The 21,790-nt window shown below is 43.6% G+C and overlaps 20 non-coding genes and 1 pseudogene across 20 annotated transcripts; all 21 read left to right on the top strand.

Annotated features, from left to right (window-relative positions):
* The first annotated feature begins 660 nt into the window (after positions 1–660).
* LOC134995307 (U1 spliceosomal RNA) lies at positions 661–823 on the top strand. Its single transcript, XR_010198111.1, has one exon. It is a non-coding gene; the product is annotated as a U1 spliceosomal RNA (small nuclear RNA).
* A 671-nt stretch (positions 824–1,494) lies between these two features.
* Positions 1,495–1,658, top strand: LOC134995296 (U1 spliceosomal RNA). The gene has a single exon (XR_010198101.1). It is a non-coding gene; the product is annotated as a U1 spliceosomal RNA (small nuclear RNA).
* A 152-nt stretch (positions 1,659–1,810) lies between these two features.
* LOC134995315 (U1 spliceosomal RNA) lies at positions 1,811–1,973 on the top strand. Its single transcript, XR_010198119.1, has one exon. It is a non-coding gene; the product is annotated as a U1 spliceosomal RNA (small nuclear RNA).
* Positions 1,974–2,619: 646 nt separating this feature from the next.
* LOC134995302 (U1 spliceosomal RNA) lies at positions 2,620–2,783 on the top strand. The gene has a single exon (XR_010198107.1). It is a non-coding gene; the product is annotated as a U1 spliceosomal RNA (small nuclear RNA).
* Positions 2,784–2,935: 152 nt separating this feature from the next.
* Positions 2,936–3,098, top strand: LOC134995314 (U1 spliceosomal RNA). Its single transcript, XR_010198118.1, has one exon. It is a non-coding gene; the product is annotated as a U1 spliceosomal RNA (small nuclear RNA).
* A 671-nt stretch (positions 3,099–3,769) lies between these two features.
* LOC134995299 (U1 spliceosomal RNA) lies at positions 3,770–3,933 on the top strand. The gene has a single exon (XR_010198104.1). It is a non-coding gene; the product is annotated as a U1 spliceosomal RNA (small nuclear RNA).
* A 152-nt stretch (positions 3,934–4,085) lies between these two features.
* On the top strand, positions 4,086–4,248 carry LOC134995309 (U1 spliceosomal RNA). Its single transcript, XR_010198113.1, has one exon. It is a non-coding gene; the product is annotated as a U1 spliceosomal RNA (small nuclear RNA).
* A 671-nt stretch (positions 4,249–4,919) lies between these two features.
* On the top strand, positions 4,920–5,083 carry LOC134995304 (U1 spliceosomal RNA). Its single transcript, XR_010198109.1, has one exon. It is a non-coding gene; the product is annotated as a U1 spliceosomal RNA (small nuclear RNA).
* Positions 5,084–5,235: 152 nt separating this feature from the next.
* Positions 5,236–5,398, top strand: LOC134995308 (U1 spliceosomal RNA). The gene has a single exon (XR_010198112.1). It is a non-coding gene; the product is annotated as a U1 spliceosomal RNA (small nuclear RNA).
* A 671-nt stretch (positions 5,399–6,069) lies between these two features.
* Positions 6,070–6,233, top strand: LOC134995303 (U1 spliceosomal RNA). Its single transcript, XR_010198108.1, has one exon. It is a non-coding gene; the product is annotated as a U1 spliceosomal RNA (small nuclear RNA).
* Positions 6,234–6,385: 152 nt separating this feature from the next.
* On the top strand, positions 6,386–6,521 carry LOC134995316 (U1 spliceosomal RNA; annotated as a pseudogene).
* A 698-nt stretch (positions 6,522–7,219) lies between these two features.
* Positions 7,220–7,383, top strand: LOC134995300 (U1 spliceosomal RNA). Its single transcript, XR_010198105.1, has one exon. It is a non-coding gene; the product is annotated as a U1 spliceosomal RNA (small nuclear RNA).
* Positions 7,384–7,535: 152 nt separating this feature from the next.
* LOC134995311 (U1 spliceosomal RNA) lies at positions 7,536–7,698 on the top strand. The gene has a single exon (XR_010198115.1). It is a non-coding gene; the product is annotated as a U1 spliceosomal RNA (small nuclear RNA).
* A 673-nt stretch (positions 7,699–8,371) lies between these two features.
* Positions 8,372–8,535, top strand: LOC134995295 (U1 spliceosomal RNA). The gene has a single exon (XR_010198100.1). It is a non-coding gene; the product is annotated as a U1 spliceosomal RNA (small nuclear RNA).
* A 152-nt stretch (positions 8,536–8,687) lies between these two features.
* On the top strand, positions 8,688–8,850 carry LOC134995313 (U1 spliceosomal RNA). Its single transcript, XR_010198117.1, has one exon. It is a non-coding gene; the product is annotated as a U1 spliceosomal RNA (small nuclear RNA).
* A 671-nt stretch (positions 8,851–9,521) lies between these two features.
* On the top strand, positions 9,522–9,685 carry LOC134995301 (U1 spliceosomal RNA). Its single transcript, XR_010198106.1, has one exon. It is a non-coding gene; the product is annotated as a U1 spliceosomal RNA (small nuclear RNA).
* A 152-nt stretch (positions 9,686–9,837) lies between these two features.
* Positions 9,838–10,000, top strand: LOC134995310 (U1 spliceosomal RNA). The gene has a single exon (XR_010198114.1). It is a non-coding gene; the product is annotated as a U1 spliceosomal RNA (small nuclear RNA).
* Positions 10,001–10,671: 671 nt separating this feature from the next.
* LOC134995298 (U1 spliceosomal RNA) lies at positions 10,672–10,835 on the top strand. The gene has a single exon (XR_010198103.1). It is a non-coding gene; the product is annotated as a U1 spliceosomal RNA (small nuclear RNA).
* A 152-nt stretch (positions 10,836–10,987) lies between these two features.
* On the top strand, positions 10,988–11,150 carry LOC134995306 (U1 spliceosomal RNA). Its single transcript, XR_010198110.1, has one exon. It is a non-coding gene; the product is annotated as a U1 spliceosomal RNA (small nuclear RNA).
* Positions 11,151–11,821: 671 nt separating this feature from the next.
* On the top strand, positions 11,822–11,985 carry LOC134995297 (U1 spliceosomal RNA). The gene has a single exon (XR_010198102.1). It is a non-coding gene; the product is annotated as a U1 spliceosomal RNA (small nuclear RNA).
* Positions 11,986–12,137: 152 nt separating this feature from the next.
* LOC134995312 (U1 spliceosomal RNA) lies at positions 12,138–12,300 on the top strand. The gene has a single exon (XR_010198116.1). It is a non-coding gene; the product is annotated as a U1 spliceosomal RNA (small nuclear RNA).
* Positions 12,301–21,790: the final 9,490 nt, after the last annotated feature.

Genomic DNA, 21,790 nt, shown 5'->3' with positions numbered 1-21,790 from the left:
TCTGATTACATCAGAGAAGGCCAGGTACCCTACACCATAACAGGGGGTATGAAATTTGACTTGTCTACTTAAAGATCACCAAAATCTGATAACAAGGTCAATTAGGTCCCTGGGTGGGATTGAACCACCAACCTTTTGGTTAATAGCCGTACATACTAACTGATTGCGCCACATAGACCCTTTTACTTGCCTTATAGAGCAGCTCTGGAGCTGTTACAGTGCCCGGCTGCTGCAAGAAATCAGCTTGAATGCTTAAGCGGCTGGGGCATAGCCAACATGAGCCCCACACCGAAGGAGGGTGGAGGTGTTTAATGCGAACTAGGGGTCATCCAAGCGCCGCAAAAGGCCGCCATGCCCTGCACGCCCCTTTTCTCTTTTCATATGCAGACGAGGGTTGATGTGATGACATCACCATATGCAAATCCATCTGCTGCAGGCCTTCCCCCAGGAATGCTTGCACTAGTTGTTGCATTTGGTTTGTTGTTTGGGGGTGCTTCAGTATTAGGCAGCCTTCTGCCCTCCCATGTTCATCTGAAAATATGTGTTCTCCCTGCAGTTGTTGTCCCCAGATGAGAGTTCCCTTGTGCTGCCTCAGTTGGATCTCCTTCACTTGACAGGGGGGTACCCGAGCAGCAACCCTCCCCAGCTCTAGCCCAACTCCTACTTACCTGCCAGGTGAGATACTATGATCATGAAGGTGCTTCTCCCAGGGCAAGGCTCACCCATTGCACTCTGGGTGTGCTGCTCCTGCGATTTCCCCAAATGTGGGAAACTTGACTGCATAATTTGTGTTTCCCCTGGTCGGCTCTCGTATAATTCAGATCTCTTTGTCTCAGGTCTCTCTCCAGCCTAGTTTGCTGTCTGTTTCCACTTCTCTTTTCTTGAGCCGCTCCCTTCTATGCCCTTGCGCACTATCCTGACTTCTCCCGTCTGCTTACTTTGTGCTTTCCAATGCACAATGCAAACTACAGGTAGTACTGCAGGGCCCACACCCTTTTACTTGCCTTACAGAGCAGCTCTGGGGCTGTTACAGTGCCCAGCTGCTGCAAGAAATCAGCTTGAATGCTTCAGGGGCTGGGGCATAGCCAACATGAGCCCCACACCGAAGGAGGGTGGAGGTGTTTAATGCGAACTAGGGGTCATCCAAGCGCCGCAAAAGGCCGCCATGCCCTGCACGCCCCTTTTCTCTTTTCATATGCAGACGAGGGTTGAAGCCAACTTTGACCCACTGCTTGGATGGCATTACCATATGCAAATCAATCTGCTGCAGGCCTTCCCCCAGGAATGCTTGTACTAGTTGTTGCATTTGGTTTGTTGTTTGGGGGTGCTTCAGTATTAGGCAGCCTTCTGCCCTCCCATGTTCATCTGAAAATATGTGTTCTCCCTGCAGTTGTTGTCCCCAGATGAGAGTTCCCTTGTGCTGCCTCAGTTGAATCTCCTTTACTTGACAGAGATGTGCCTGAGCAGCGGCCCTCCCCAGCCCTATCTCAAATCATACTTATTTTGCATAGGAGATACTATGGTCATGAAGATTGTTCTCCCAGGGTGAGGTTCATTCATTGCATTCTGGGTATGCTGACCCCTGTGATTTCCCCAAATGTGGGAAACTCGACTGCATTATTTGTGGTAGTGGGGGACTGTGTTTGTGCTTTCCTCTGGTCAGCTCTGGTAAAAGTCAGATTTCTTTGTCTCAGATCTTCCTCTAACCTTGTTCTTCTTTCGAGAGTTCCCTTGTGCTGCCTCAGTTGGATCTCCTTCACTTGACAGGGGGGTGCACGAGCAGCGACCCTCCCCAGCTCTAGCCCAACTCCTATTTACCTGCCAGGTGAGATACTATGATCAGGAAGGTGCTTCTCCCAGGGCAAGGTTCACCCATTGCACTCTGGGTGTGCTGCTCCTGCGATTTCCCCAAATGTGGGACACTTGACTGCATAATTTGTGTTTCCTCTGGTCGTCTCTCATATAATTCAGATCTCTTTGTCTCAGGTCTTTCTCCAGCCTAGTTTGCTGTCTGTTTCCACTTCTCTTTTCTTGAGCCGCTCCCTTCTATGCAGTTGCGCACTATCCTGACCTCTCCCGTCTGCTTACTTTGTGCCTTCCAACGCACAATGCATACTACAGGTAGTGCTGCAGGGCCCACACCCTTTTACATGCTTTACAGAGCAACTCTGGAGCTGTTACAGTTCCCAGCTGCTGCAAGAAATCATCTTGAATGCTTCAGGGGCTGGGGCATAGCCAACATGAGCCCCACACCGAAGGAGGGGTCATCCAAGCGCCACAAAAGGACACCATGCCCTGCACATCCCTTTTTTCTTTTCATATGCAGACGAGGGTTGAAGCCAACTTTGACCCACTGCTTGGATGACATCACCATATACAAATCCATCTGCTGCAGGCCTTCCCCCAGGAATACTTGCACTAGTTGTTGCATTTGGTTTGTTGTTTGGGGGTGCTTCAGTATTAGGCAGCCTTCTGCCCTCCCATGTTCATCTGAAAATATGTGTTCTCCCTGCAGTTGTTGTCCCCAGATGAGAGTTCCCTTGTGCTGCCTCAGTTGACTCTCCTTTACTTGACAGAGATGTGCCTGAGCAGCGGCCCTCCCCAGCCCTATCCCAAATCATACTTATTTTGCATAGGAGATACCATGGTCATGAAGATTGTTCTCCCAGGGTGAGGTTCATTCATTGCATTCTGGGTATGCTGACCCCTGTGATTTCCCCAAATGTGGGAAACTCGACTGCATTATTTGTGGTAGTGGGGGACTGTGTTTGTGCTTTCTTCTGGTCAACTCTGGTAAAAATCAGATTTCTTTGTCTCAGATCTTCCTCTAGCCTTGTTCCTCTTTCGAGAGTTCCCTTGTGCTGCCTCAGTTGGATCTCCTTCACTTGACAGGGGGGTACCCGAGCAGCGACCCTCCCCAGCTCTAGCCCAACTCCTACTTACCTGCCAGGTGAGATACTATGATCATGTAGGTGCTTCTCCCAGGGCAAGGCTCACCCATTGCACTCTGGGTGTGCTGCCCCTGTGATTTCCCCAAATGTGGGAAACTTGACTGCATAATTTGTGTTTCCCCTGGTCGTCTCTCGTATAATTCAGATCTCTTTGTCTCAGGTCTCTCTCCAGCCTAGTTTGCTGTCTGTTTCCACTTCTCTTTTCTTGAGCCGCTCCCTTCTATGCCCTTGCGCACTATCCTGACTTCTCCCGTCTGCTTACTTTGTGCCTTCCAACACACAATGCAAACTACAGGTAGTGCTGCAGGGCCCACACCCTTTTACTTGCCTTACAGAGCAGCTCTGGAGCTGTTACAGTACCCAGCTGCTGCAAGAAATCAGCTTGAATGCTTCAGGGGCTGGGGCATTGCCAACATGAGCCCCACACCGAAGGAGGGTGGGGGTGTTTAATGCGAACTAAGGGTCACCCAAGCGCCGCAAAAGGCCGCCATGCCCTGCACGCCCCTTTTCTCTTTTCATATGCAGACGAGGGTTGAAGCCAACTTTGACCCACTGCTTGGATGGCATTACCATATGCAAATCAATCTGCTGCAGGCCTTCCCCCAGGAATGCTTGCACTAGTTGTTGCATTTGGTTTGTTGTTTGGGGGTGCTTCAGTATTAGGCAGCCTTCTGCCCTCCCATGTTCATCTGAAAATATGTGTTCTCCCTGCAGTTGTTGTCCCCAGATGAGAGTTCCCTTGTGCTGCCTGAGTTGAATCTCCTTTACTTGACAGAGATGTGCCTGAGCAGCGGCCCTCCCCAGCCCTATCCCAAATCATACTTATTTTGCATAGGAGATACCATGGTCATGAAGATTGTTCTCCCAGGGTGAGGTTCATTCATTGCATTCTGGGTATGCTGACCCCTGTGATTTCCCCAAATGTGGGAAACTCGACTGCATTATTTGTGGTAGTGGGGGACTGTGTTTGTGCTTTCCTCTGCTCAGCTCTGGTAAAAGTCAGATTTCTTTGTCTCAGATCTTCCTCTAGCCTTGTTCTTCTTTCGAGAGTTCCCTTGTGCTGCCTCAGTTGGATCTCCTTCACTTGACAGGGGGGTGCCCGAGCAGCGACCCTCCCCAGCTCTAGCCCAACTCCTACTTACCTGCCAGGTGAGATACTATGATCATGTAGGTGCTTCTCCCAGGGCAAGGCTCACCCATTGCACTCTGGGTGTGCTGCTCCTGCGATTTCCCCAAATGTGGGAAACTTGACTGCATAATTTGTGTTTCCTCTGGTCGGCTCTCGTATAATTCAGATCTCTTTGTCTCAGGTCTTTCTCCAGCCTAGTTTGCTGTCTGTTTCCACTTCTCTTTTCTTGAGCCGCTCCCTTCTATGCCCTTGCGCACTATCCTGACCTCTCCCGTCTGCTTACTTTGTGCCTTCCAACGCACAATGCATACTACAGGTAGTGCTGCAGGGCCTACACCCTTTTACATGCTTTACAGAACAGCTCTGGAGCTGTTACAGTGCCCAGCTGCTGCAAGAAATCATCTTGAATGCTTCAGAGGCTGGGGCATAGCCAACATGAGCCCCACACCGATGGAGGGTGGAGATGTTTAATGCGAATTAAGGGTCATCCAAGCGCCACAAAAGGACGCCATGCCCTGCACATCCCTTTTTTCTTTTCATATGCAGACGAGGGTTGAAGCCAACTTTGACCCACTGCTTGGATGACATCACCATATGCAAATCCATCTGCTGCAGGCCTTCCCCCAGGAATGCTTGTACTAGTTGTTGCATTTGGTTTGTTGTTTGGGGGTGCTTCAGTATTAGGCAGCCTTCTGCCCTCCCATGTTCATCTGAAAATATGTGTTCTCCCTGCAGTTGTTGTCCCCAGATGAGAGTTCCCTTGTGCTGCCTCAGTTGAATCGCCTTTACTTGACAGAGATGTGCCTGAGCAGCGGCCCTCCCCAGCCCTATCCCAAATCATACTTATTTTGCATAGGAGATATCATGGTCATGAAGATTGTTCTCCCAGGGTGAGGTTCATTCATTGCATTCTGGGTATGATGACCCCTGTGATTTCCCCAAATGTGGGAAACTCGACTGCATTATTTGTGGTAGAGGGGGACTGTGTTTGTGCTTTCCTCTGGTCAGCTCTGGTAAAAGTCAGATTTCTTTGTCTCAGATCTTCCTCTAGCCTTGTTCTTCTTTCGAGAGTTCCCTTGTGCTGCCTCAGTTGGATCTCCTTCACTTGACAGGGGGGTGCCCGAGCAGCGACCCTCCCCAGCTCTAGCTCAACTCCTACTTACCTGCCAGGTGAGATACTATGATCAGGAAGGTGCTTCTCCCAGGGCAAGGCTCACCCATTGCACTCTGGGTGTGCTGCTCCTGCGATTTCCCCAAATGTGGGACACTTGACTGCATAATTTGTGTTTCCTCTGGTCGGCTCTCGTATAATTCAGATCTCTTTGTCTCAGGTCTCTCTCCAGCCTAGTTTGCTGTCTGTTTCCACTTCTCTTTTCTTGAACCGCTCCCTTCTATGCCCTTGCGCACTATCCTGACTTCTCCCGTCTGCTTACTTTGTGCCTTCCAACGCACAATGCGAACTACAGGTAGTGCTGCAGGGCCCACACCCTTTTAGATGCCTTACAGAGCAGCTCTGGAGCTGTTACAGTGCCCAGCTGCTGCAAGAAATCAGCTTGAATGCTTCAGGTACTGGGGCATAGCCAACATGAGCCCCACACCGAAGGAGGGTGGAGGTGTTTAATGCGAATTAGGGGTCATGCAAGCGCCGCAAAAGGCCGCCATGCCCTGCACATCCCTTTTTTCTTTTCATATGCAGACGAGGGTTGAAGCCAACTTTGACCCACTGCTTGGATGACATCACCATATGCAAATCCATCTGCTGCAGGCCTTCCCCCAGGAATGCTTGTACTAGTTGTTGCATTTGGTTTGTTGTTTGGGGGTGCTTCAGTATTAGGCAGCCTTCTGCCCTCCCATGTTCATCTGAAAATATGTGTTCTCCCTGCAGTTGTTGTCCCCAGATGAGAGTTCCCTTGTGCTGCCTCAGTTGAATCGCCTTTACTTGACAGAGATGTGCCTGAGCAGCGGCCCTCCCCAGCCCTATCCCAAATCATACTTATTTTGCATAGGAGATATCATGGTCATGAAGATTGTTCTCCCAGGGTGAGGTTCATTCATTGCATTCTGGGTATGATGACCCCTGTGATTTCCCCAAATGTGGGAAACTCGACTGCATTATTTGTGGTAGAGGGGGACTGTGTTTGTGCTTTCCTCTGGTCAGCTCTGGCAAAAGTCAGATTTCTTTGTCTCAGATCTTCCTCTAGCCTTGTTCTTCTTTCGAGAGTTCCCTTGTGCTGCCTCAGTTGGATCTCCTTCACTTGACAGGGGGGTGCCCGAGCAGCGACCCTCCCCAGCTCTAGCTCAACTCCTACTTACCTGCCAGGTGAGATACTATGATCATGTAGGTGCTTCTCCCAGGGCAAGGCTCACCTATTGCACTCTGGGTGTGCTGCCCCTTTGATTTCCCCAAATGTGGGAAACTTGACTGCATAATTTGTGTTTCCCTTGGTCGGCTCTCATATAATTCAGATCTCTTTGTCTCAGGTCTCTCTCCAGCCTAGTTTGCTGTCTGTTTCCACTTCTCTTTTCTTGAGCCGCTCCCTTCTATGCCCTTGCGCACTATCCTGACTTCTCCCGTCTGCTTACTTTGTGCCTTCCAACGCACAATGCGAACTACAGGTAGTGCTGCAGGGCCCACACCCTTTTACTTGCCTTACAGAGCAGCTCTGGAGCTGTTACAGTGCCCAGCTGCTGCAAGAAATCAGCTTGAATGCTTCAGGGGCTGGGGCATAGCCAACATGAGCCCCACACCGAATGAGGGTGGAGGTGTTTAATGCGAACTAGGGGTCATCCAAGCGCCGCAAAAGGCCGCCATGCCCTGCACGCCCCTTTTCTCTTTTCATATGCAGATGAGGGTTGAAGCCAACTTTGACCCACTGCTTGGATGACATCACCCTATACAAATCCATCTGCTGCAGGCCTTCCCCCAGGAATGCTTGTACTAGTTGTTGCATTTGGTTTGTTGTTTGGGGGTGCTTCAGTATTAGGCAGCCTTCTGCCCTCCCATGTTCATCTGAAAATATGTGTTCTCCCTGCAGTTGTTGTCCCCAGATGAGAGTTCCCTTGTGCTGCCTCAGTTGAATCTCCTTTACTTGACAGAGATGTGCCTGAGCAGCGGCCCTCCCCAGCCCTATCCCAAATCATACTTATTTTGCATAGGAGATACCATGGTCATGAAGATTGTTCTCCCAGGGTGAGGTTCATTCATTGCATTCTGGGTATGCTGACCCCTGTGATTTCCCCAAATGTGGGAAACTCGACTGCATTATTTGTGGTAGAGGGGGACTGTGTTTGTGCTTTCCTCTGGTCAGCTCTGATAAAAGTCAGATTTCTTTGTCTCAGATCTTCCTCTAGCCTTGTTCCTCTTTCAAGAGTTCCCTTGTGCTGCCTCAGTTGGATCTCCTTCACTTGACAGGGGGGTGCCCGAGCAGCGACCCTCCCCAGCTCTAGCCCAACTCCTACTTACCTGCCAGGTGAGATACTATGATCATGAAGGTGCTACTCCCAGGGCAAGGCTCACCCATTGCACTCTGGGTGTGCTGCTCCTGCAATTTCCCCAAATGTGGGACACTTGACTGCATAATTTGTGTTTCCCCTGGTCGGCTCTCGTATAATTCAGATCTCTTTGTCTCAGGTCTCTCTCCAGCCTAGTTTGCTGTCTGTTTCCACTTCTCTTTTCTTGAGCCGCTCCCTTCTATGCCCTTGCGCACTATCCTGACTTCTCCCGTCTGCTTACTTTGTGCCTTCCAATGCACAATGCAAACTACAGGTAGTGCTGCAGGGCCCACACCCTTTTACTTGCCTTACAGAGCAGCTCTTGAGCTGTTACAGTGCCCAGCTGCTGCAAGAAATCAGCTTGAATGCTTCAGGGGCTGGGGCATAGCCAACATGAGCCCCACACCGAAGGAGGGTGGAGGTGTTTAATGCAAACTAGGGGTCATCCAAGCGCCGCAAAAGGCCGCCATGCCCTGCACGCCCCTTTTCTCTTTTTTGATATGCAGACGAGGGTTGAAGCCAACTTTGACCCACTGCTTGGATGGCATTACCATATGCAAATCAATCTGCTGCAGGCCTTCCCCCAGGATTGCTTGCACTAGTTGTTGCATTTGGTTTGTTGTTTGGGGGTGCTTCAGTATTAGGCAGCCTTCTGCCCTCCCATGTTCATCTGAAAATATGTGTTCTCCCTGCAGTTGTTGTCCCCAGATGAGAGTTCCCTTGTGCTGCCTCAGTTGAATCTCCTTTACTTGACAGAGATGTGTCTGAGCAGCGGCCCTCCCCAGCCCTATCCCACATCATACTTATTTTGCATAGGAGATACCATGGTCATGAAGATTGTTCTCCCAGGGTGAGGTTCATTCATTGCATTCTGGGTATGCTGACCCCTGTGATTTCCCCAAATGTGGGAAACTCAACTGCATAATTTGTGGTAGTGGGGGACTGTGTTTGTGCTTTCCTCTGGTCAGCTCTGGTAAAAGTCAGATTTCTTTGTCTCAGATCTTCCTCTAGCCTTGTTCTTCTTTCGAGAGTTCCCTTGTGCTGCCTCAGTTGGATCTCCTTCACTTGACAGTGGGGTGCACGAGCAGCGACCCTCCCCAGCTCTAGCCCAACTCCTATTTACCTGCCAGGTGAGATACTATGATCAGGAAGGTGCTTCTCCCAGGGCAAGGCTCACCCATTGCACTCTGGGTGTGCTGCTCCTGCGATTTCCCCAAATGTGGGACACTTGACTGCATAATTTGTGTTTCCTCTGGTCGGCTCTCATATAATTCAGATCTCTTTGTCTCAGGTCTTTCTCCAGCCTAGTTTGCTGTCTGTTTCCACTTCTCTTTTCTTGAGCCGCTCCCTTCTATGCCCTTGCGCACTATCCTGACCTCTCCCGTCTGCTTACTTTGTGCCTTCCAACGCACAATGCATACTACAGGTAGTGCTGCAGGGCCCACACCCTTTTACATGCTTTACAGAGAAGCTCTGGAGCTGCTACAGTGCCCAGCTGCTGCAAGAAATCATCTTGAATGCTTCAGGGGCTGGGGCATAGCCAACATGAGCCCCACACCGAAGGAGGGTGGAGATGTTTAATGCGAATTAGGGGTCATCCAAGCGCCACAAAAGGACGCCATGCCCTGCACATCCCTTTTTTCTTTTCATATGCAGACGAGGGTTGAAGCCAACTTTGACCCACTGCTTGGATGACATCACCATATGCAAGTCCATCTGCTGCAGGCCTTCCCCCAGGAATGCTTGCACTAGTTGTTGCATTTGGTTTGTTGTTTGGGGGTGCTTCAGTATTAGGCAGCCTTCTGCCCTCCCATGTTCATCTGAAAATATGTGTTCTCCCTGCAGTTGTTGTCCCCAGATGAGAGTTCCCTTGTGCTGCCTCAGTTGAATCTCCTTTACTTGACAGAGATGTGCCTGAGCAGCGGCCCTCCCCAGCCCTATCCCAAATCATACTTATTTTGCATAGGAGATACCATGGTCATGAAGATTGTTCTCCCAGGGTGAGGTTCATTCATTGCATTCTGGGTATGCTGACCCCTGTGATTTCCCCAAATGTGGGAAACTCAACTGCATTATTTGTGGTAGTGGGGGACTGTGTTTGTGCTTTCTTCTGGTCAACTCTGGTAAAAATCAGATTTCTTTGTCTCAGATCTTCCTCTAGCCTTGTTCCTCTTTCGAGAGTTCCCTTGTGCTGCCTCAGTTGGATCTCCTTCACTTGACAGGGGGGTACCCGAGCAGCGACCCTTCGCAGCTCTAGCCCAACTCCTACTTACCTGCCAGGTGAGATACTATGATCATGTAGGTGCTTCTCCCAGGGCAAGGCTCACCCATTGCACTCTGGGTGTGCTGCCCCTGTGATTTCCCCAAATGTGGGAAACTTGACTGCATAATTTGTGTTTCCTCTGGTCGGCTCTCGTATAATTCAGATCTCTTTGTCTCAGGTCTCTCTCCAGCCTAGTTTGCTGTCTGTTTCCACTTCTCTTTTCTTGAGCCGCTCCCTTCTATGCCCTTGCGCACTATCCTGACTTCTCCCGTCTGCTTACTTTGTGCCTTCCAACACACAATGCAAACTACAGGTAGTGCTGCAGGGCCCACACCCTTTTACTTGCCTCACAGAGCAGCTCTGGAGCTGTTACAGTGCCCAGCTGCTGCAAGAAATCAGCTTGAATGCTTCAGGGGCTGGGGCATTGCCAACATGAGCCCCACACCGAAGGAGGGTGGGGGTGTTTAATGCGAACTAAGGGTCACCCAAGCGCCGCAAAAGGCCGCCATGCCCTGCACGCCCCTTTTCTCTTTTCATATGCAGACGAGGGTTGAAGCCAACTTTGACCCACTGCTTGGATGGCATTACCATATGCAAATCAATCTGCTGCAGGCCTTCCCCCAGGAATGCTTGCACTAGTTGTTGCATTTGGTTTGTTGTTTGGGGGTGCTTCAGTATTAGGCAGCCTTCTGCCCTCCCATGTTCATCTGAAAATATGTGTTCTCCCTGCAGTTGTTGTCCCCAGATGAGAGTTCCCTTGTGCTGCCTCAGTTGAATCTCCTTTACTTGACAGAGATGTGCCTGAGCAGCGGCCCTCCCCAGCCCTATCCCAAATCATACTTATTTTGCATAGGAGATACCATGGTCATGAAGATTGTTCTCCCAGGGTGAGGTTCATTCATTGCATTCTGGGTATGCTGACCCCTGTGATTTCCCCAAATGTGGGAAACTCGACTGCATTATTTGTGGTAGTGGGGGACTGTGTTTGTGCTTTCCTCTGCTCAGCTCTGGTAAAAGTCAGATTTCTTTGTCTCAGATCTTCCTCTAGCCTTGTTCTTCTTTCGAGAGTTCCCTTGAGCTGCCTCAGTTGGATCTCCTTCACTTGACAGGGGGGTGCCCGAGCAGCGACCCTCCCTAGCTCTAGCCCAACTCCTACTTACCTGCCAGGTGAGATACTATGATCAGGAAGGTGCTTCTCCCAGGGAAAGGCTCACCCATTGCACTCTGGGTGTGCTGCTCCTGCGATTTCCCCAAATGTGGGAAACTTGACTGCATAATTTGTGTTTCCTCTGGTCGGCTCTCGTATAATTCAGATCTCTTTGTCTCAGGTCTTTCTCCAGCCTAGTTTGCTGTCTGTTTCCACTTCTCTTTTCTTGAGCCGCTCCCTTCTATGCCCTTGCGCACTATCCTGACCTCTCCCGTCTGCTTACTTTGTGCCTTCCAACGCACAATGCATACTACAGGTAGTGCTGCAGGGCCCACACCCTTTTACATGCTTTACAGAACAGCTCTGGAGCTGTTACAGTGCCCAGCTGCTGCAAGAAATCATCTTGAATGCTTCAGGGGCTGGGGCATAGCCAACATGAGCCCCACACCGAAGGAGGGTGGAGATGTTTAATGCGAATTAAGGGTCATCCAAGCGCCACAAAAGGATGCCATGCCCTGCACATCCCTTTTTTCTTTTCATATGCAGATGAGGGTTGAAGCCAACTTTGACCCACTGCTTGGATGACATCACCATATGCAAATCCATCTGCTGCAGGCCTTCCCCCAGGAATGCTTGTACTAGTTGTTGCATTTGGTTTGTTGTTTGGGGGTGCTTCAGTATTAGGCAGCCTTCTGCCCTCCCATGTTCATCTGAAAATATGTGTTCTACCTGCAGTTGTTGTCCCCAGATGAGAGTTCCCTTGTGCTGCCTCAGTTGAATCTCCTTTACTTGACAGAGATGTGCCTGAGCAGCGGCCCTCCCCAGCCCTATCCCAAATCATACTTATTTTGCATAGGAGATACCATGGTCATGAAGATTGTTCTCCCAGGGTGAGGTTCATTCATTGCATTCTGGGTATGCTGACCCCTGTGATTTCCCCAAATGTGGGAAACTCGACTGCATTATTTGTGGTAGTGGGGGACTGTGTTTGTGCTTTCCTCTGGTCAGCTCTGGCAAAAGCCAGATTTCTGTGTCTCAGATCTTCCTCTAGCCTTGTTCTTCTTTCGAGAGTTCTCTTGTGCTGCCTCAGTTGGATCTCCTTCACTTGACAGGGGTTTGCCCGAGCAGCGACCCTCCTCAGCTCTTGCCCAACTCCTACTTACCTGCCAGGTGAGATACTATGATCATGAAGGTGCTTCTCCCAGGGCAAGGCTCACCCATTGCACTCTGTGTGTGCTGCTCCAGCGATTTCCCCAAATGTGGGAAACTCGACTGCATAATTTGTGTTTCCCCTGGTCGGCTCTCGTATAATTCAGATCTCTTTGTCTCAGGTCTTTCTCCAGCCTAGTTTGCTGTCTGTTTCCACTTCTCTTTTCTTGAGCCGCTCCCTTCTATGCCCTTGCGCACTATCCTGACTTCTCCCGTCTGCTTACTTTGTGCCTTCCAACGCACAATGCGAACTACAGGTAGTGCTGCAGGGCCCACACCCTTTTAGTTGCCTTACAGAGCAGCTCTGGAGCTGTTACAGTGCCCAGCTGCTGCAAGAAATCAGCTTGAATGTTCTTCGTTGATTGATGGAAGAAACATCTTACAAAAACTCTCCAGATTATTGACTTTTTAAAGTTTTTCTAGGAAACGTTCTAGATGAATGCTTATTAGCGTTTGTCAGAATGTACGTTTGCAAAGTGTCACTGTGGCGCAATCAGTTAGTGTGTTCGGTTATTATCCAAAAGATTGGTGGTTCAATCCCACCCAGGGACGTAATTTACCTTGTTATCAGATTTTGGTGATCTTTAAGTAGACAAGTCAAAATTTCAAACCCCCTCTAGTGGTGTAGGGTACCTGGCCTTCTCTGATGTAATCAGAGTTAGATTTGATTAAGTGATTTTATAAAAAAAACAGCTAGGAAGCACAATTTAGCAGTGGGTTGCAGAGAAAAAGAAATATGCTGGCAAAAAAATCCAATTGAGTGATTAAACAGCTCTTCATTTTCTGGCTTTATTTTTATGCTAACAAATTTGTTCTCTGAAAAGTGTCCACAAAGCCAAGTATCTGATTAACACCTTTGTAGGGATGGTTTTTCACCTATTACTAAATTAAACTTGCTTCATTGGAAAGGCAGCAAGATGCATCGTCATTTCAATATCTACTGAAATAATACAGGTTGACACCAGGAAACATTAACGCCACTGCATCCTTGCTGCTTTCTCATGTGGAAGTCTGTTTAATGTGAAAACAAGGTGATATCTAATTAGCACACAGGTAAGGAATTAAGAAAATCATTATTTAAGGGTGAAGATGTTTCTCACAAAATCGTTGCCCCAATGCATCATTGAAATTCAAGCTGGAAAGATGATTTTAATATATCACTTGTACATTTTGTATTGCTCTTCTGGTGACAATGTAGTTTGTTTTTGTCAATTACCATTTTAATAATAGGGTAAAGAAAATTAAGTGGATTTTTGAAAGAAAACAATACTGTCAATATACTATTAAACAAATTAAAATGGTAAAAGTTATTGTACTTTAAGTAAAAATAAAAGAGCTAAAATATCAATCCCAATTTTGGATTACTTTAATTAAAAAAAAATGCATATAGCAGAGGATAGTTTCAATCTGCCTACCTCTGGGTTATCGGCCCAGCATGCTTCCATTGCAGTACTCTGCTGCACATGTAAGTGCAAGAGATCCTGAAGCACTCACTCATCATGGGAAAGTACCAATGTGTTTCTTCGTTGGTTGATGGAAGAAACATCTTACAAAAACTCTCCAGATTATTGACTTTTTAAAGTTTTTCTAGGAAACGTTCTAGATGAATGCTTATTAGCCTTTGTCAGTATGAACTTTTTGCAAAGTGTCTCTGTGGCGCAATCGGTTAGTGTGTTCGGCTATTAACCAAAAGGTAGGTGGTTCAATCCCACCCAGGGATGTAATTGACCTTGTGATCAGATTTTGGTGATATTTAAGTAGACAAGTCAAAATTTCAAACCCCCTGTTATGGTGTGGGTACCTGGCCTTCTCTGATGTAATCAGAGTTAGATTTGATTCAGTGATTTTATAAAAATAGATAGGAAGCACAATTTAGCAGTGGGTTGCAGAGAAAAAGAAATATGCTGGCAAAAAAATCCAATTGAGTGATTAAACAGCTCTTCATTTTCTGGCTTTATTTTTATGCTAACAAATTTGTTCTCTGAAAAGTGTCCACAAAGCCAAGTCTCTGTTTAACACCTTTGTAGGGATGGTTTTTCACCTATTACTAAATTAAACTTGCTTCATTGGAAAGGCAGCAAGATGCATCGTCATTTCAATATCTACTGAAATAATACAGGTTGACACCAGGAAACATTAACGCCACTGCATCCTTGCTGCTTTCTCATGTGGAAGTCTGTTTAATGTGAAAACAAGGTGATATCTAATTAGCACACAGGTAAGGAATTAAGAAAATCATTATTTAAGGGTGAAGATGTTTCTCACAAAATCGTTGCCCCAATGCATCATTGAAATTCAAGCTGGAAAGATGATTTTAATATATCACTTGTACATTTTGTATTGCTCTTCTGGTGACAATGTAGTTTGTTTTTGTCAATTACCATTTTAATAATAGGGTAAAGAAAATTAAGTGGATTTTTGAAAGAAAACAATACTGTCAATATACTATTAAACAAATTAAAATGGTAAAAGTTATTGTACTTTAAGTAAAAATAAAAGAGCTAAAATATCAATCCCAATTTTGGATTACTTTAATTAAAAAAAAATGCATATAGCAGAGGATAGTTTCAATCTGCCTACCTCTGGGTTATCGGCCCAGCATGCTTCCATTGCAGTACTCTGCTGCACATGTAAGTGCAAGAGATCCTGAAGCACTCACTCATCATGGGAAAGTACCAATGTGTTTCTTCGTTGGTTGATGGAAGAAACATCTTACAAAAACTCTCCAGATTATTGACTTTTTAAAGTTTTTCTAGGAAACGTTCTAGATGAATGCTTATTAGCCTTTGTCAGTATGAACTTTTTGCAAAGTGTCTCTGTGGCGCAATCGGTTAGTGTGTTCGGCTATTAACCAAAAGGTAGGTGGTTCAATCCCACCCAGGGATGTAATTGACCTTGTGATCAGATTTTGGTGATATTTAAGTAGACAAGTCAAAATTTCAAACCCCCTGTTATGGTGTGGGTACCTGGCCTTCTCTGATGTAATCAGAGTTAGATTTGATTCAGTGATTTTATAAAAACAGATAGGAAGCACAATTTAGCAGTGGGTTGCAGAGAAAAAGAAATATGCTGGCAAAAAAATCCAATTGAGTGATTAAACAGCTCTTCATTTCTGGCTTTATTTTTATGCTAACAAATTTGTTCTCTGAAAAGTGTCCACAAAGCCAAGTCTCTGTTTAACACCTTTGTAGGGATGGTTTTTCACATATTACTAAATTAAACTTGCTTCATTGGAAAGGCAGCAAGATGCATCCTCATTTCAATGTCTACTGAAATAATACAAGTTGACACCAGGAAACATTAACGCCACTGCATCCTTGCTGCTTTCTCATGTGGAAGTCTGTTTAATGTGAAAACAAGGTGATATCTAATTAGCACACAAGCAAGGAATTAAGAAAATCTTTATGTAAGGGTGAAGATGTTTCTCACAAAATCGTTGCCCCAATGCATCATTGAAATTCAAGCTGGAAAGATGATTTTAATGTATCACTTGTACATTTTGTATTGCTCTTCTGGTGACAATGTAGTTTGTTTTTGTCAATTACCATTTTAATAATAGGGTAAAGAAAATTAAGTGGATTTTTGAAAGAAAACAATACTGTCAATATACTATTAAAACAAATTAATTGGTAAAAGTTATTGTACTTTAAGTAAAAATAAAAGAGGCAAAATATCAATCCCAGTTTTGGATTACTTTAATTAACAAAAAAAAATGCATATAGCAGAGGATAGTTTCAATCTGCCTACCTCTGGGTTATGGGCCCAGCATGCTTCCATTGCTGTACTCTGCTGCACATGTAAGTGCAAGAGATCCTGAAGCACTCACTCATCATGGGAAAGTACCAATGTGTTTCTTCGTTGGTTGATGGAAGAAACATCTTACAAAAACTCTCCAGATTATTGACTTTTTAAAGTTTTTCTAGGAAACGTTTTAGATGAATGCTTATTAGCCTTTGTCAGTATTTACTTCTGCAAAGTGTCTCTGTGGCGCAATCAGTTAGTGTGTACGGCTACTAACCAAAAGGTTGGTAATTCAATCACACCCAGGGACGTAATTGACCTTGTGATCAGATTTTGGTGATCTTTAAGGAGACAAGTCAAAATTTCAAACCCCCTGTTATGGTGTAGGGTACCTGGCCTTCTCTGATGTAATCAGAGTTAGATTTGATTCAGTGATTTTATAAAAACAGCTAGGAAGCACAATTTAGCAGTGGGTTGCAGAGAAAAAGAAATATGCTGGCAAAAAAATCCAATTGAGTGATTAAACAGCTCTTCATTTTCTGGCTTTATTTTTATGCTAACAAATTTGTTCTCTGAAAAGTGTCCACAAAGCCAAGTCTCTGATTAACACCTTTGTAGGGATGGTTTTTCACCTATTACTAAATTAAACTTGCTTCATTGGAAAGGCAGCAAGATGCATCCTCATTTCAATGTCTACTGAAATAATACAGGTTGACACCAGGAAACATTAACGCCACTGCATCCTTGCTGCTTTCTCATGTGGAAGTCTGTTTAATGTGAAAACAAGGTGATATCTAATTAGCACACAGGTAAGGAATTAAGAAAATCTTTATTTAAGGGTGAAGATGTTTCTCACAAAATCGTTGCCCCAATGCATCATTGAAATTCAAGCTGGAAAGATGATTTTAATATATCACTTGTACATTTTGTATTGCTCTTCTGGTGACAATGTAGTTTGTTTTTGTCAATTACCATTTTAATAATAGGGTAAAGAAAATTAAGTGGATTTTTGAAAGAAAACAATACTGTCAATATACTATCAAAACAAATTAAAATGGTAAAAGTTATTGTACTTTAAGTAAAAATAAAAGAGCAAAAATATCAATCCCAGTTTTGGATTACTTTAATTAACAAAAAAAATGCATATAGCAAAGGATAGTTTCAATCTGCCTACCTCAGGGTTATGGGCCCAGCATGCTTCCATTGCAGTACTCTGCTGCACATGTAAGTGCAAGAGATCCTGAAGCACTCACTCATCATGGGAAAGTACCAATGTGTTTCTTCATTGGTTGATGGAAGAAACATCTTACAAAAACTCTCCAGATTATTGACTTTTTAAAGTTTTTCTAGGAAACGTTCTAGATGAATGCTTATTAGCCTTTGTCAGTATGTACTTTTGCAAAGTGTCTCTGTGGTGCAATTGGTTAGTGTGTAAGGCTATTAACCAAAAGGTTGGTGGTTCAATCCCACCCAGGGACGTAATTGACCTTGTGATCAGATTTTGGTGATATTTAAGTAGACAAGTCAAAATTTCAAACCCCCTCTTATTGTGTAGGGTACCTGGCCTTCTCTGATGTTATCAGAGTTAGATTTGATTCAGTGATTTTATAAAAAAACAGCTAGGAAGCACAATTTAGCAGTGGGTTGCAGAGAAAAAAAATATGCTGGCAAAAAAATCCAATTGAGTGATTAAACAGCTCTTCATTTTCTGGTTTATTTTTATGCTAACAAATTTGTTCTCTGAAAAGTGTCCACAAAGCCAAGTCTCTGATTAACACCTTTGTAGGGATGGTTTTTCACCTATTACTAAATTAAACTTGCTTCATTGGAAAGGCAGCAAGATGCATCCTCATTTCAATGTCTACTGAAATAATACAGGTTGACACCAGGAAACATTAACGCCACTGCATCCTTGCTGCTTTCTCATGTGGAAGTCTGTTTAATGTGAAAACAAGGTGATATCTAATTAGCACACAGGTAAGGAATTACGAAAATCTTTATTTAAGGGTGAAGATGTTTCTCACAAAATCGTTGCCCCAATGCATCATTGAAATTCAAGCTGGAAAGATGATTTTAATATATCACTTGTACATTTTGTATTGCTCTTCTGGTGACAATGTAGTTTGTATTTGTCAATTACCATTTTAATAATAGGGTAAAGAAAATTAAGTGGATTTTTGAAAGAAAACAATACTGTCAATATACTATTAAAACAAATTAAAATGGTAAAAGTTATTGTACTTTAAGTAAAAATAAAAGAGCAAAAATATCAATCCCAGTTTTGGATTACTTTAATTAACAAAAAAAATGCATATAGCAAAGGATAGTTTCAATCTGCCTATCTCTGGGTTATGGGCCCAGCATGCTTCCATTGCAGTACTCTGCTGCACATGTAAGTGCAAGAGATCCTGAAGCACTCACTCATCATGGGAAAGTACCAATGTGTTTCTTCATTGGTTGATGGAAGAAACATCTTACAAAAACTCTCCAGATTATTGACTTTTTAAAGTTTTTCTAGGAAACGTTCTTGATGAATGCTTATTAGCCTTTGTCAGTATGTACTTTTTGCAAAGTGTCTCTGTGGTGCAATTGGTTAGTGTGTAAGGCTATTAACCAAAAGGTTGGTGGTTTAATCCCACCCAGGAACGTAATTGACCTTGTGATCAGATTTTGGTGATATTTAAGTAGACAAGTCAAAATTTCAAACCCCCTCTTATTGTGTAGGGTACCTGGCCTTCTCTGATGTAATCAGAGTTAGATTTGATTCAGTGATTTTATAAAAAAACAGCTAGGAAGCACAATTTAGCAGTGGGTTGCAGAGAAAAAAAATATGCTGGCAAAAAAAATCCAATTGAGTGATTAAACAGCTCTTCATTTTCTGGCTTTATTTTTATGCTAACAAATTTGTTCTCTGAAAAGTGTCCACAAAGCCAAGTCTCTGATTAACACCTTTGTAGGGATGGTTTTTCACCTATTACTAAATTAAACTTGCTTCATTGGAAAGGCAGCAAGATGCATCCTCATTTCAATGTCTACTGAAATAATACAAGTTGACACCAGGAAACATTAACGCCACTGCATCCTTGCTGCTTTCTCATGTGGAAGTCTGTTTAATGCGAAAACAAGGTGATATCTAATTAGCACACAGGTAAGGAATTAAGAAAATCTTTATATTAGGGTGAAGATGTTTCTCACAAAATCGTTGCCCCAATGCATCATTGAAATTCAAGCTGGAAAGATGATTTTAATATATCACTTGTACATTTTGTATTGCTCTTCTGGTGACAATGTAGTTTGTTTTTGTCAATTACCATTTTAATAATAGGGTAAAGAAAATGAAGTGGATTTTTGAAAGAAAACAATACTGTCAATATACTATTAAAACAAATTAAAATGGTAAAAGTTATTGTACTTTAAGTAAAAATAAAAGAGCCAAAATATCAATCCCAGTTTTGGATTACTTTAATTAACAAAAAAAAAATGCATATAGCAGAGGATAGTTTCAATCTGCCTACCTCTGGGTTATGGGCCCAGCATGCTTCCATTGCAGTACTCTGCTGCACATGTAAGTGCAAGAGATCCTGAAGCACTCACTCATCATGGGAAAGTACCAATGTGTTTCTTCGTTGGTTGATGGAAGAAACATCTTACAAAAACTCTCCAGATTATTGACTTTTTAAAGTTTTTCTAGGAAACGTTTTAGATGAATGCTTATTAGCCCTTGTCGGTATATACTTTTGCAATGTGTCTCTGTGGCGCAATTAGTTAGTGTGTACGGCTATTAACCAAAAGGTTGGTGGTTCAATCCCACCCAGGTACGTAATTGACCTTGTTATCAGATTTTGGTGATCTTTAAGTAGACAAGTCAAAATTTCAAACCCCCTGTTATGGTGTAGGGTACCTGGCCTTCTCTGATGTAATCAGAGTTAGATTTGATTCAGTGATTTTATAAAAACAGCTAGGAAGCACAATTTAGCAGTGGGTTGCAGAGAAAAAGAAATATGCTGGCAGAAAAATCCAATTGAGTGATTAAACAGCTCTTCATTTTCTGGCTTTATTTTTATGCTAACAAATTTGTTCTCTGAAAAGTGTCCACAAAGCAAAGTCTCTGATTAACACCTTTGTAGGGATGGTTTTTCACCTATTACTAAATTAAACTTGCTTCATTGGAAAGGCAGCAAGATGCATCCTCATTTCAATGTCTACTGAAATAATACAGGTTGACACCAGGAAACATTAACGCCACTGCATCCTTGCTGCTTTCTCATGTGGAAGTCTGTTTAATGTGAAAACAAGGTGATATCTAATTAGCACACAGGTAAGGAATTAAGAAAATCTTTATTTAAGGGTGAAGATGTTTCTCACAAAATCGTTGCCCCAATGCATCATTGAAATTCAAGCTGGAAAGATGATTTTAATATATCACTTGTACATTTTGTATTGCTCTTCTGGTGACAATGTAGTTTGTTTTTGTCAATTACCATTTTAATAATAGGGTAAAGAAAATGAAGTGGATTTTTGAAAGAAAACAATACTGTCAATATACTATTAAAACAAATTAAAATGGTAAAAGTTATTGTACTTTAAGTAAAAATAAAAGAGCCAAAATATCAATCCCAGTTTTGGATTACTTTAATTAACAAAAAAAAATGCATATAGCAGAGGATAGTTTCAATCTGCCTACCTTTGGGTTATGGGTCCAGCATGCTTCCATTGCAGTACTCTGCTGCACATGTAAGTGCAAGAGATCCTGAAGCACTCACTCATCATGGGAAAGTACCAATGTGTTTATTCGTTGGTTGATGGAAGAAACATCTTACAAAAACTCTCCAGATTATTGATTTTTTAATGTTTTTCTAGGAAATGTTCTAGATGTATGCTTATTAGCCTTTGTCAGTATGTACTTTTTGCAAAGTGTCTCTGTGGCGCAATCGGTTAGTGTGTTCGGCTATTAACCAAAAGGTTGGTGGTTCAATCCCACCCAGGGACGTAATTGACCTTGTGATCAGATTTTGGTGATATTTAAGTAGACAAGTCAAAATTTCAAACCCCCTCTTATTGTGTAGGGTACCTGGCCTTCTCTGATGTAATCAGAGTTAGATTTGATTCAGTGATTTTATAAAAAACAGCTAGGAAGCACAATTTAGTAGTGGGTTGCAGAGAAAAAAAATATGCTGGCAGAAAAATCCAATTGAGTGATTAAACAGCTCTTCATTTTCTGGATTTATTTTTATGCTAACAAATTTGTTCTCTGAAAAGTGTCCACAAAGCCAAGTCTCTGATTAACACCTTTGTAAGGATGGTTTTTCACCTATTACTAAATTAAACTTGCATCATTGGAAAGGCAGCAAGATGCATCCTCATTTCAATGTCTACTGAAATAATACAAGTTGACACCAGGAAACATTAACGCCACTGCATCCTTGCTGCTTTCTCATGTGGAAGTCTGTTTAATGTGAAAACAAGGTGATATCTAATTAGCACACAGGTAAGGAATTAAGAAAATCTTTAATTAAGGGTGAAGATGTTTCTCACAAAATTGTTGACCCAATGCATCATTGAAATTCAAGCTGGAAAGATGAATTTAATATATCATTTGTACATTTTGTATTGCTCTTCTGGTGACAATGTAGTTTGTTTTTGTCAATTACCATTTTAATAATAGGGTAAAGAAAATGAAGTGGATTTTTGAAAGAAAACAATACTGTCAATATACTATTAAAACAAATTAAAATGGTAAAAGTTATTGTACTTTAAGTAAAAATAAAAGAGACAAAATATCAATCCCAGTTTTGGATTACTTTAATTAACAAACAAAAAAATGCATATAGCAGAGGATAGTTTCAATCTGCCTACCT

The sequence above is a fragment of the Pseudophryne corroboree genome, unplaced genomic scaffold (genome assembly GCF_028390025.1).
Source record: "Pseudophryne corroboree isolate aPseCor3 unplaced genomic scaffold, aPseCor3.hap2 scaffold_1381, whole genome shotgun sequence".
In the NCBI taxonomy this organism is placed as follows: domain Eukaryota; kingdom Metazoa; phylum Chordata; class Amphibia; order Anura; family Myobatrachidae; genus Pseudophryne; species Pseudophryne corroboree.
This window is presented reverse-complemented; position numbering and strand designations above follow the sequence as displayed.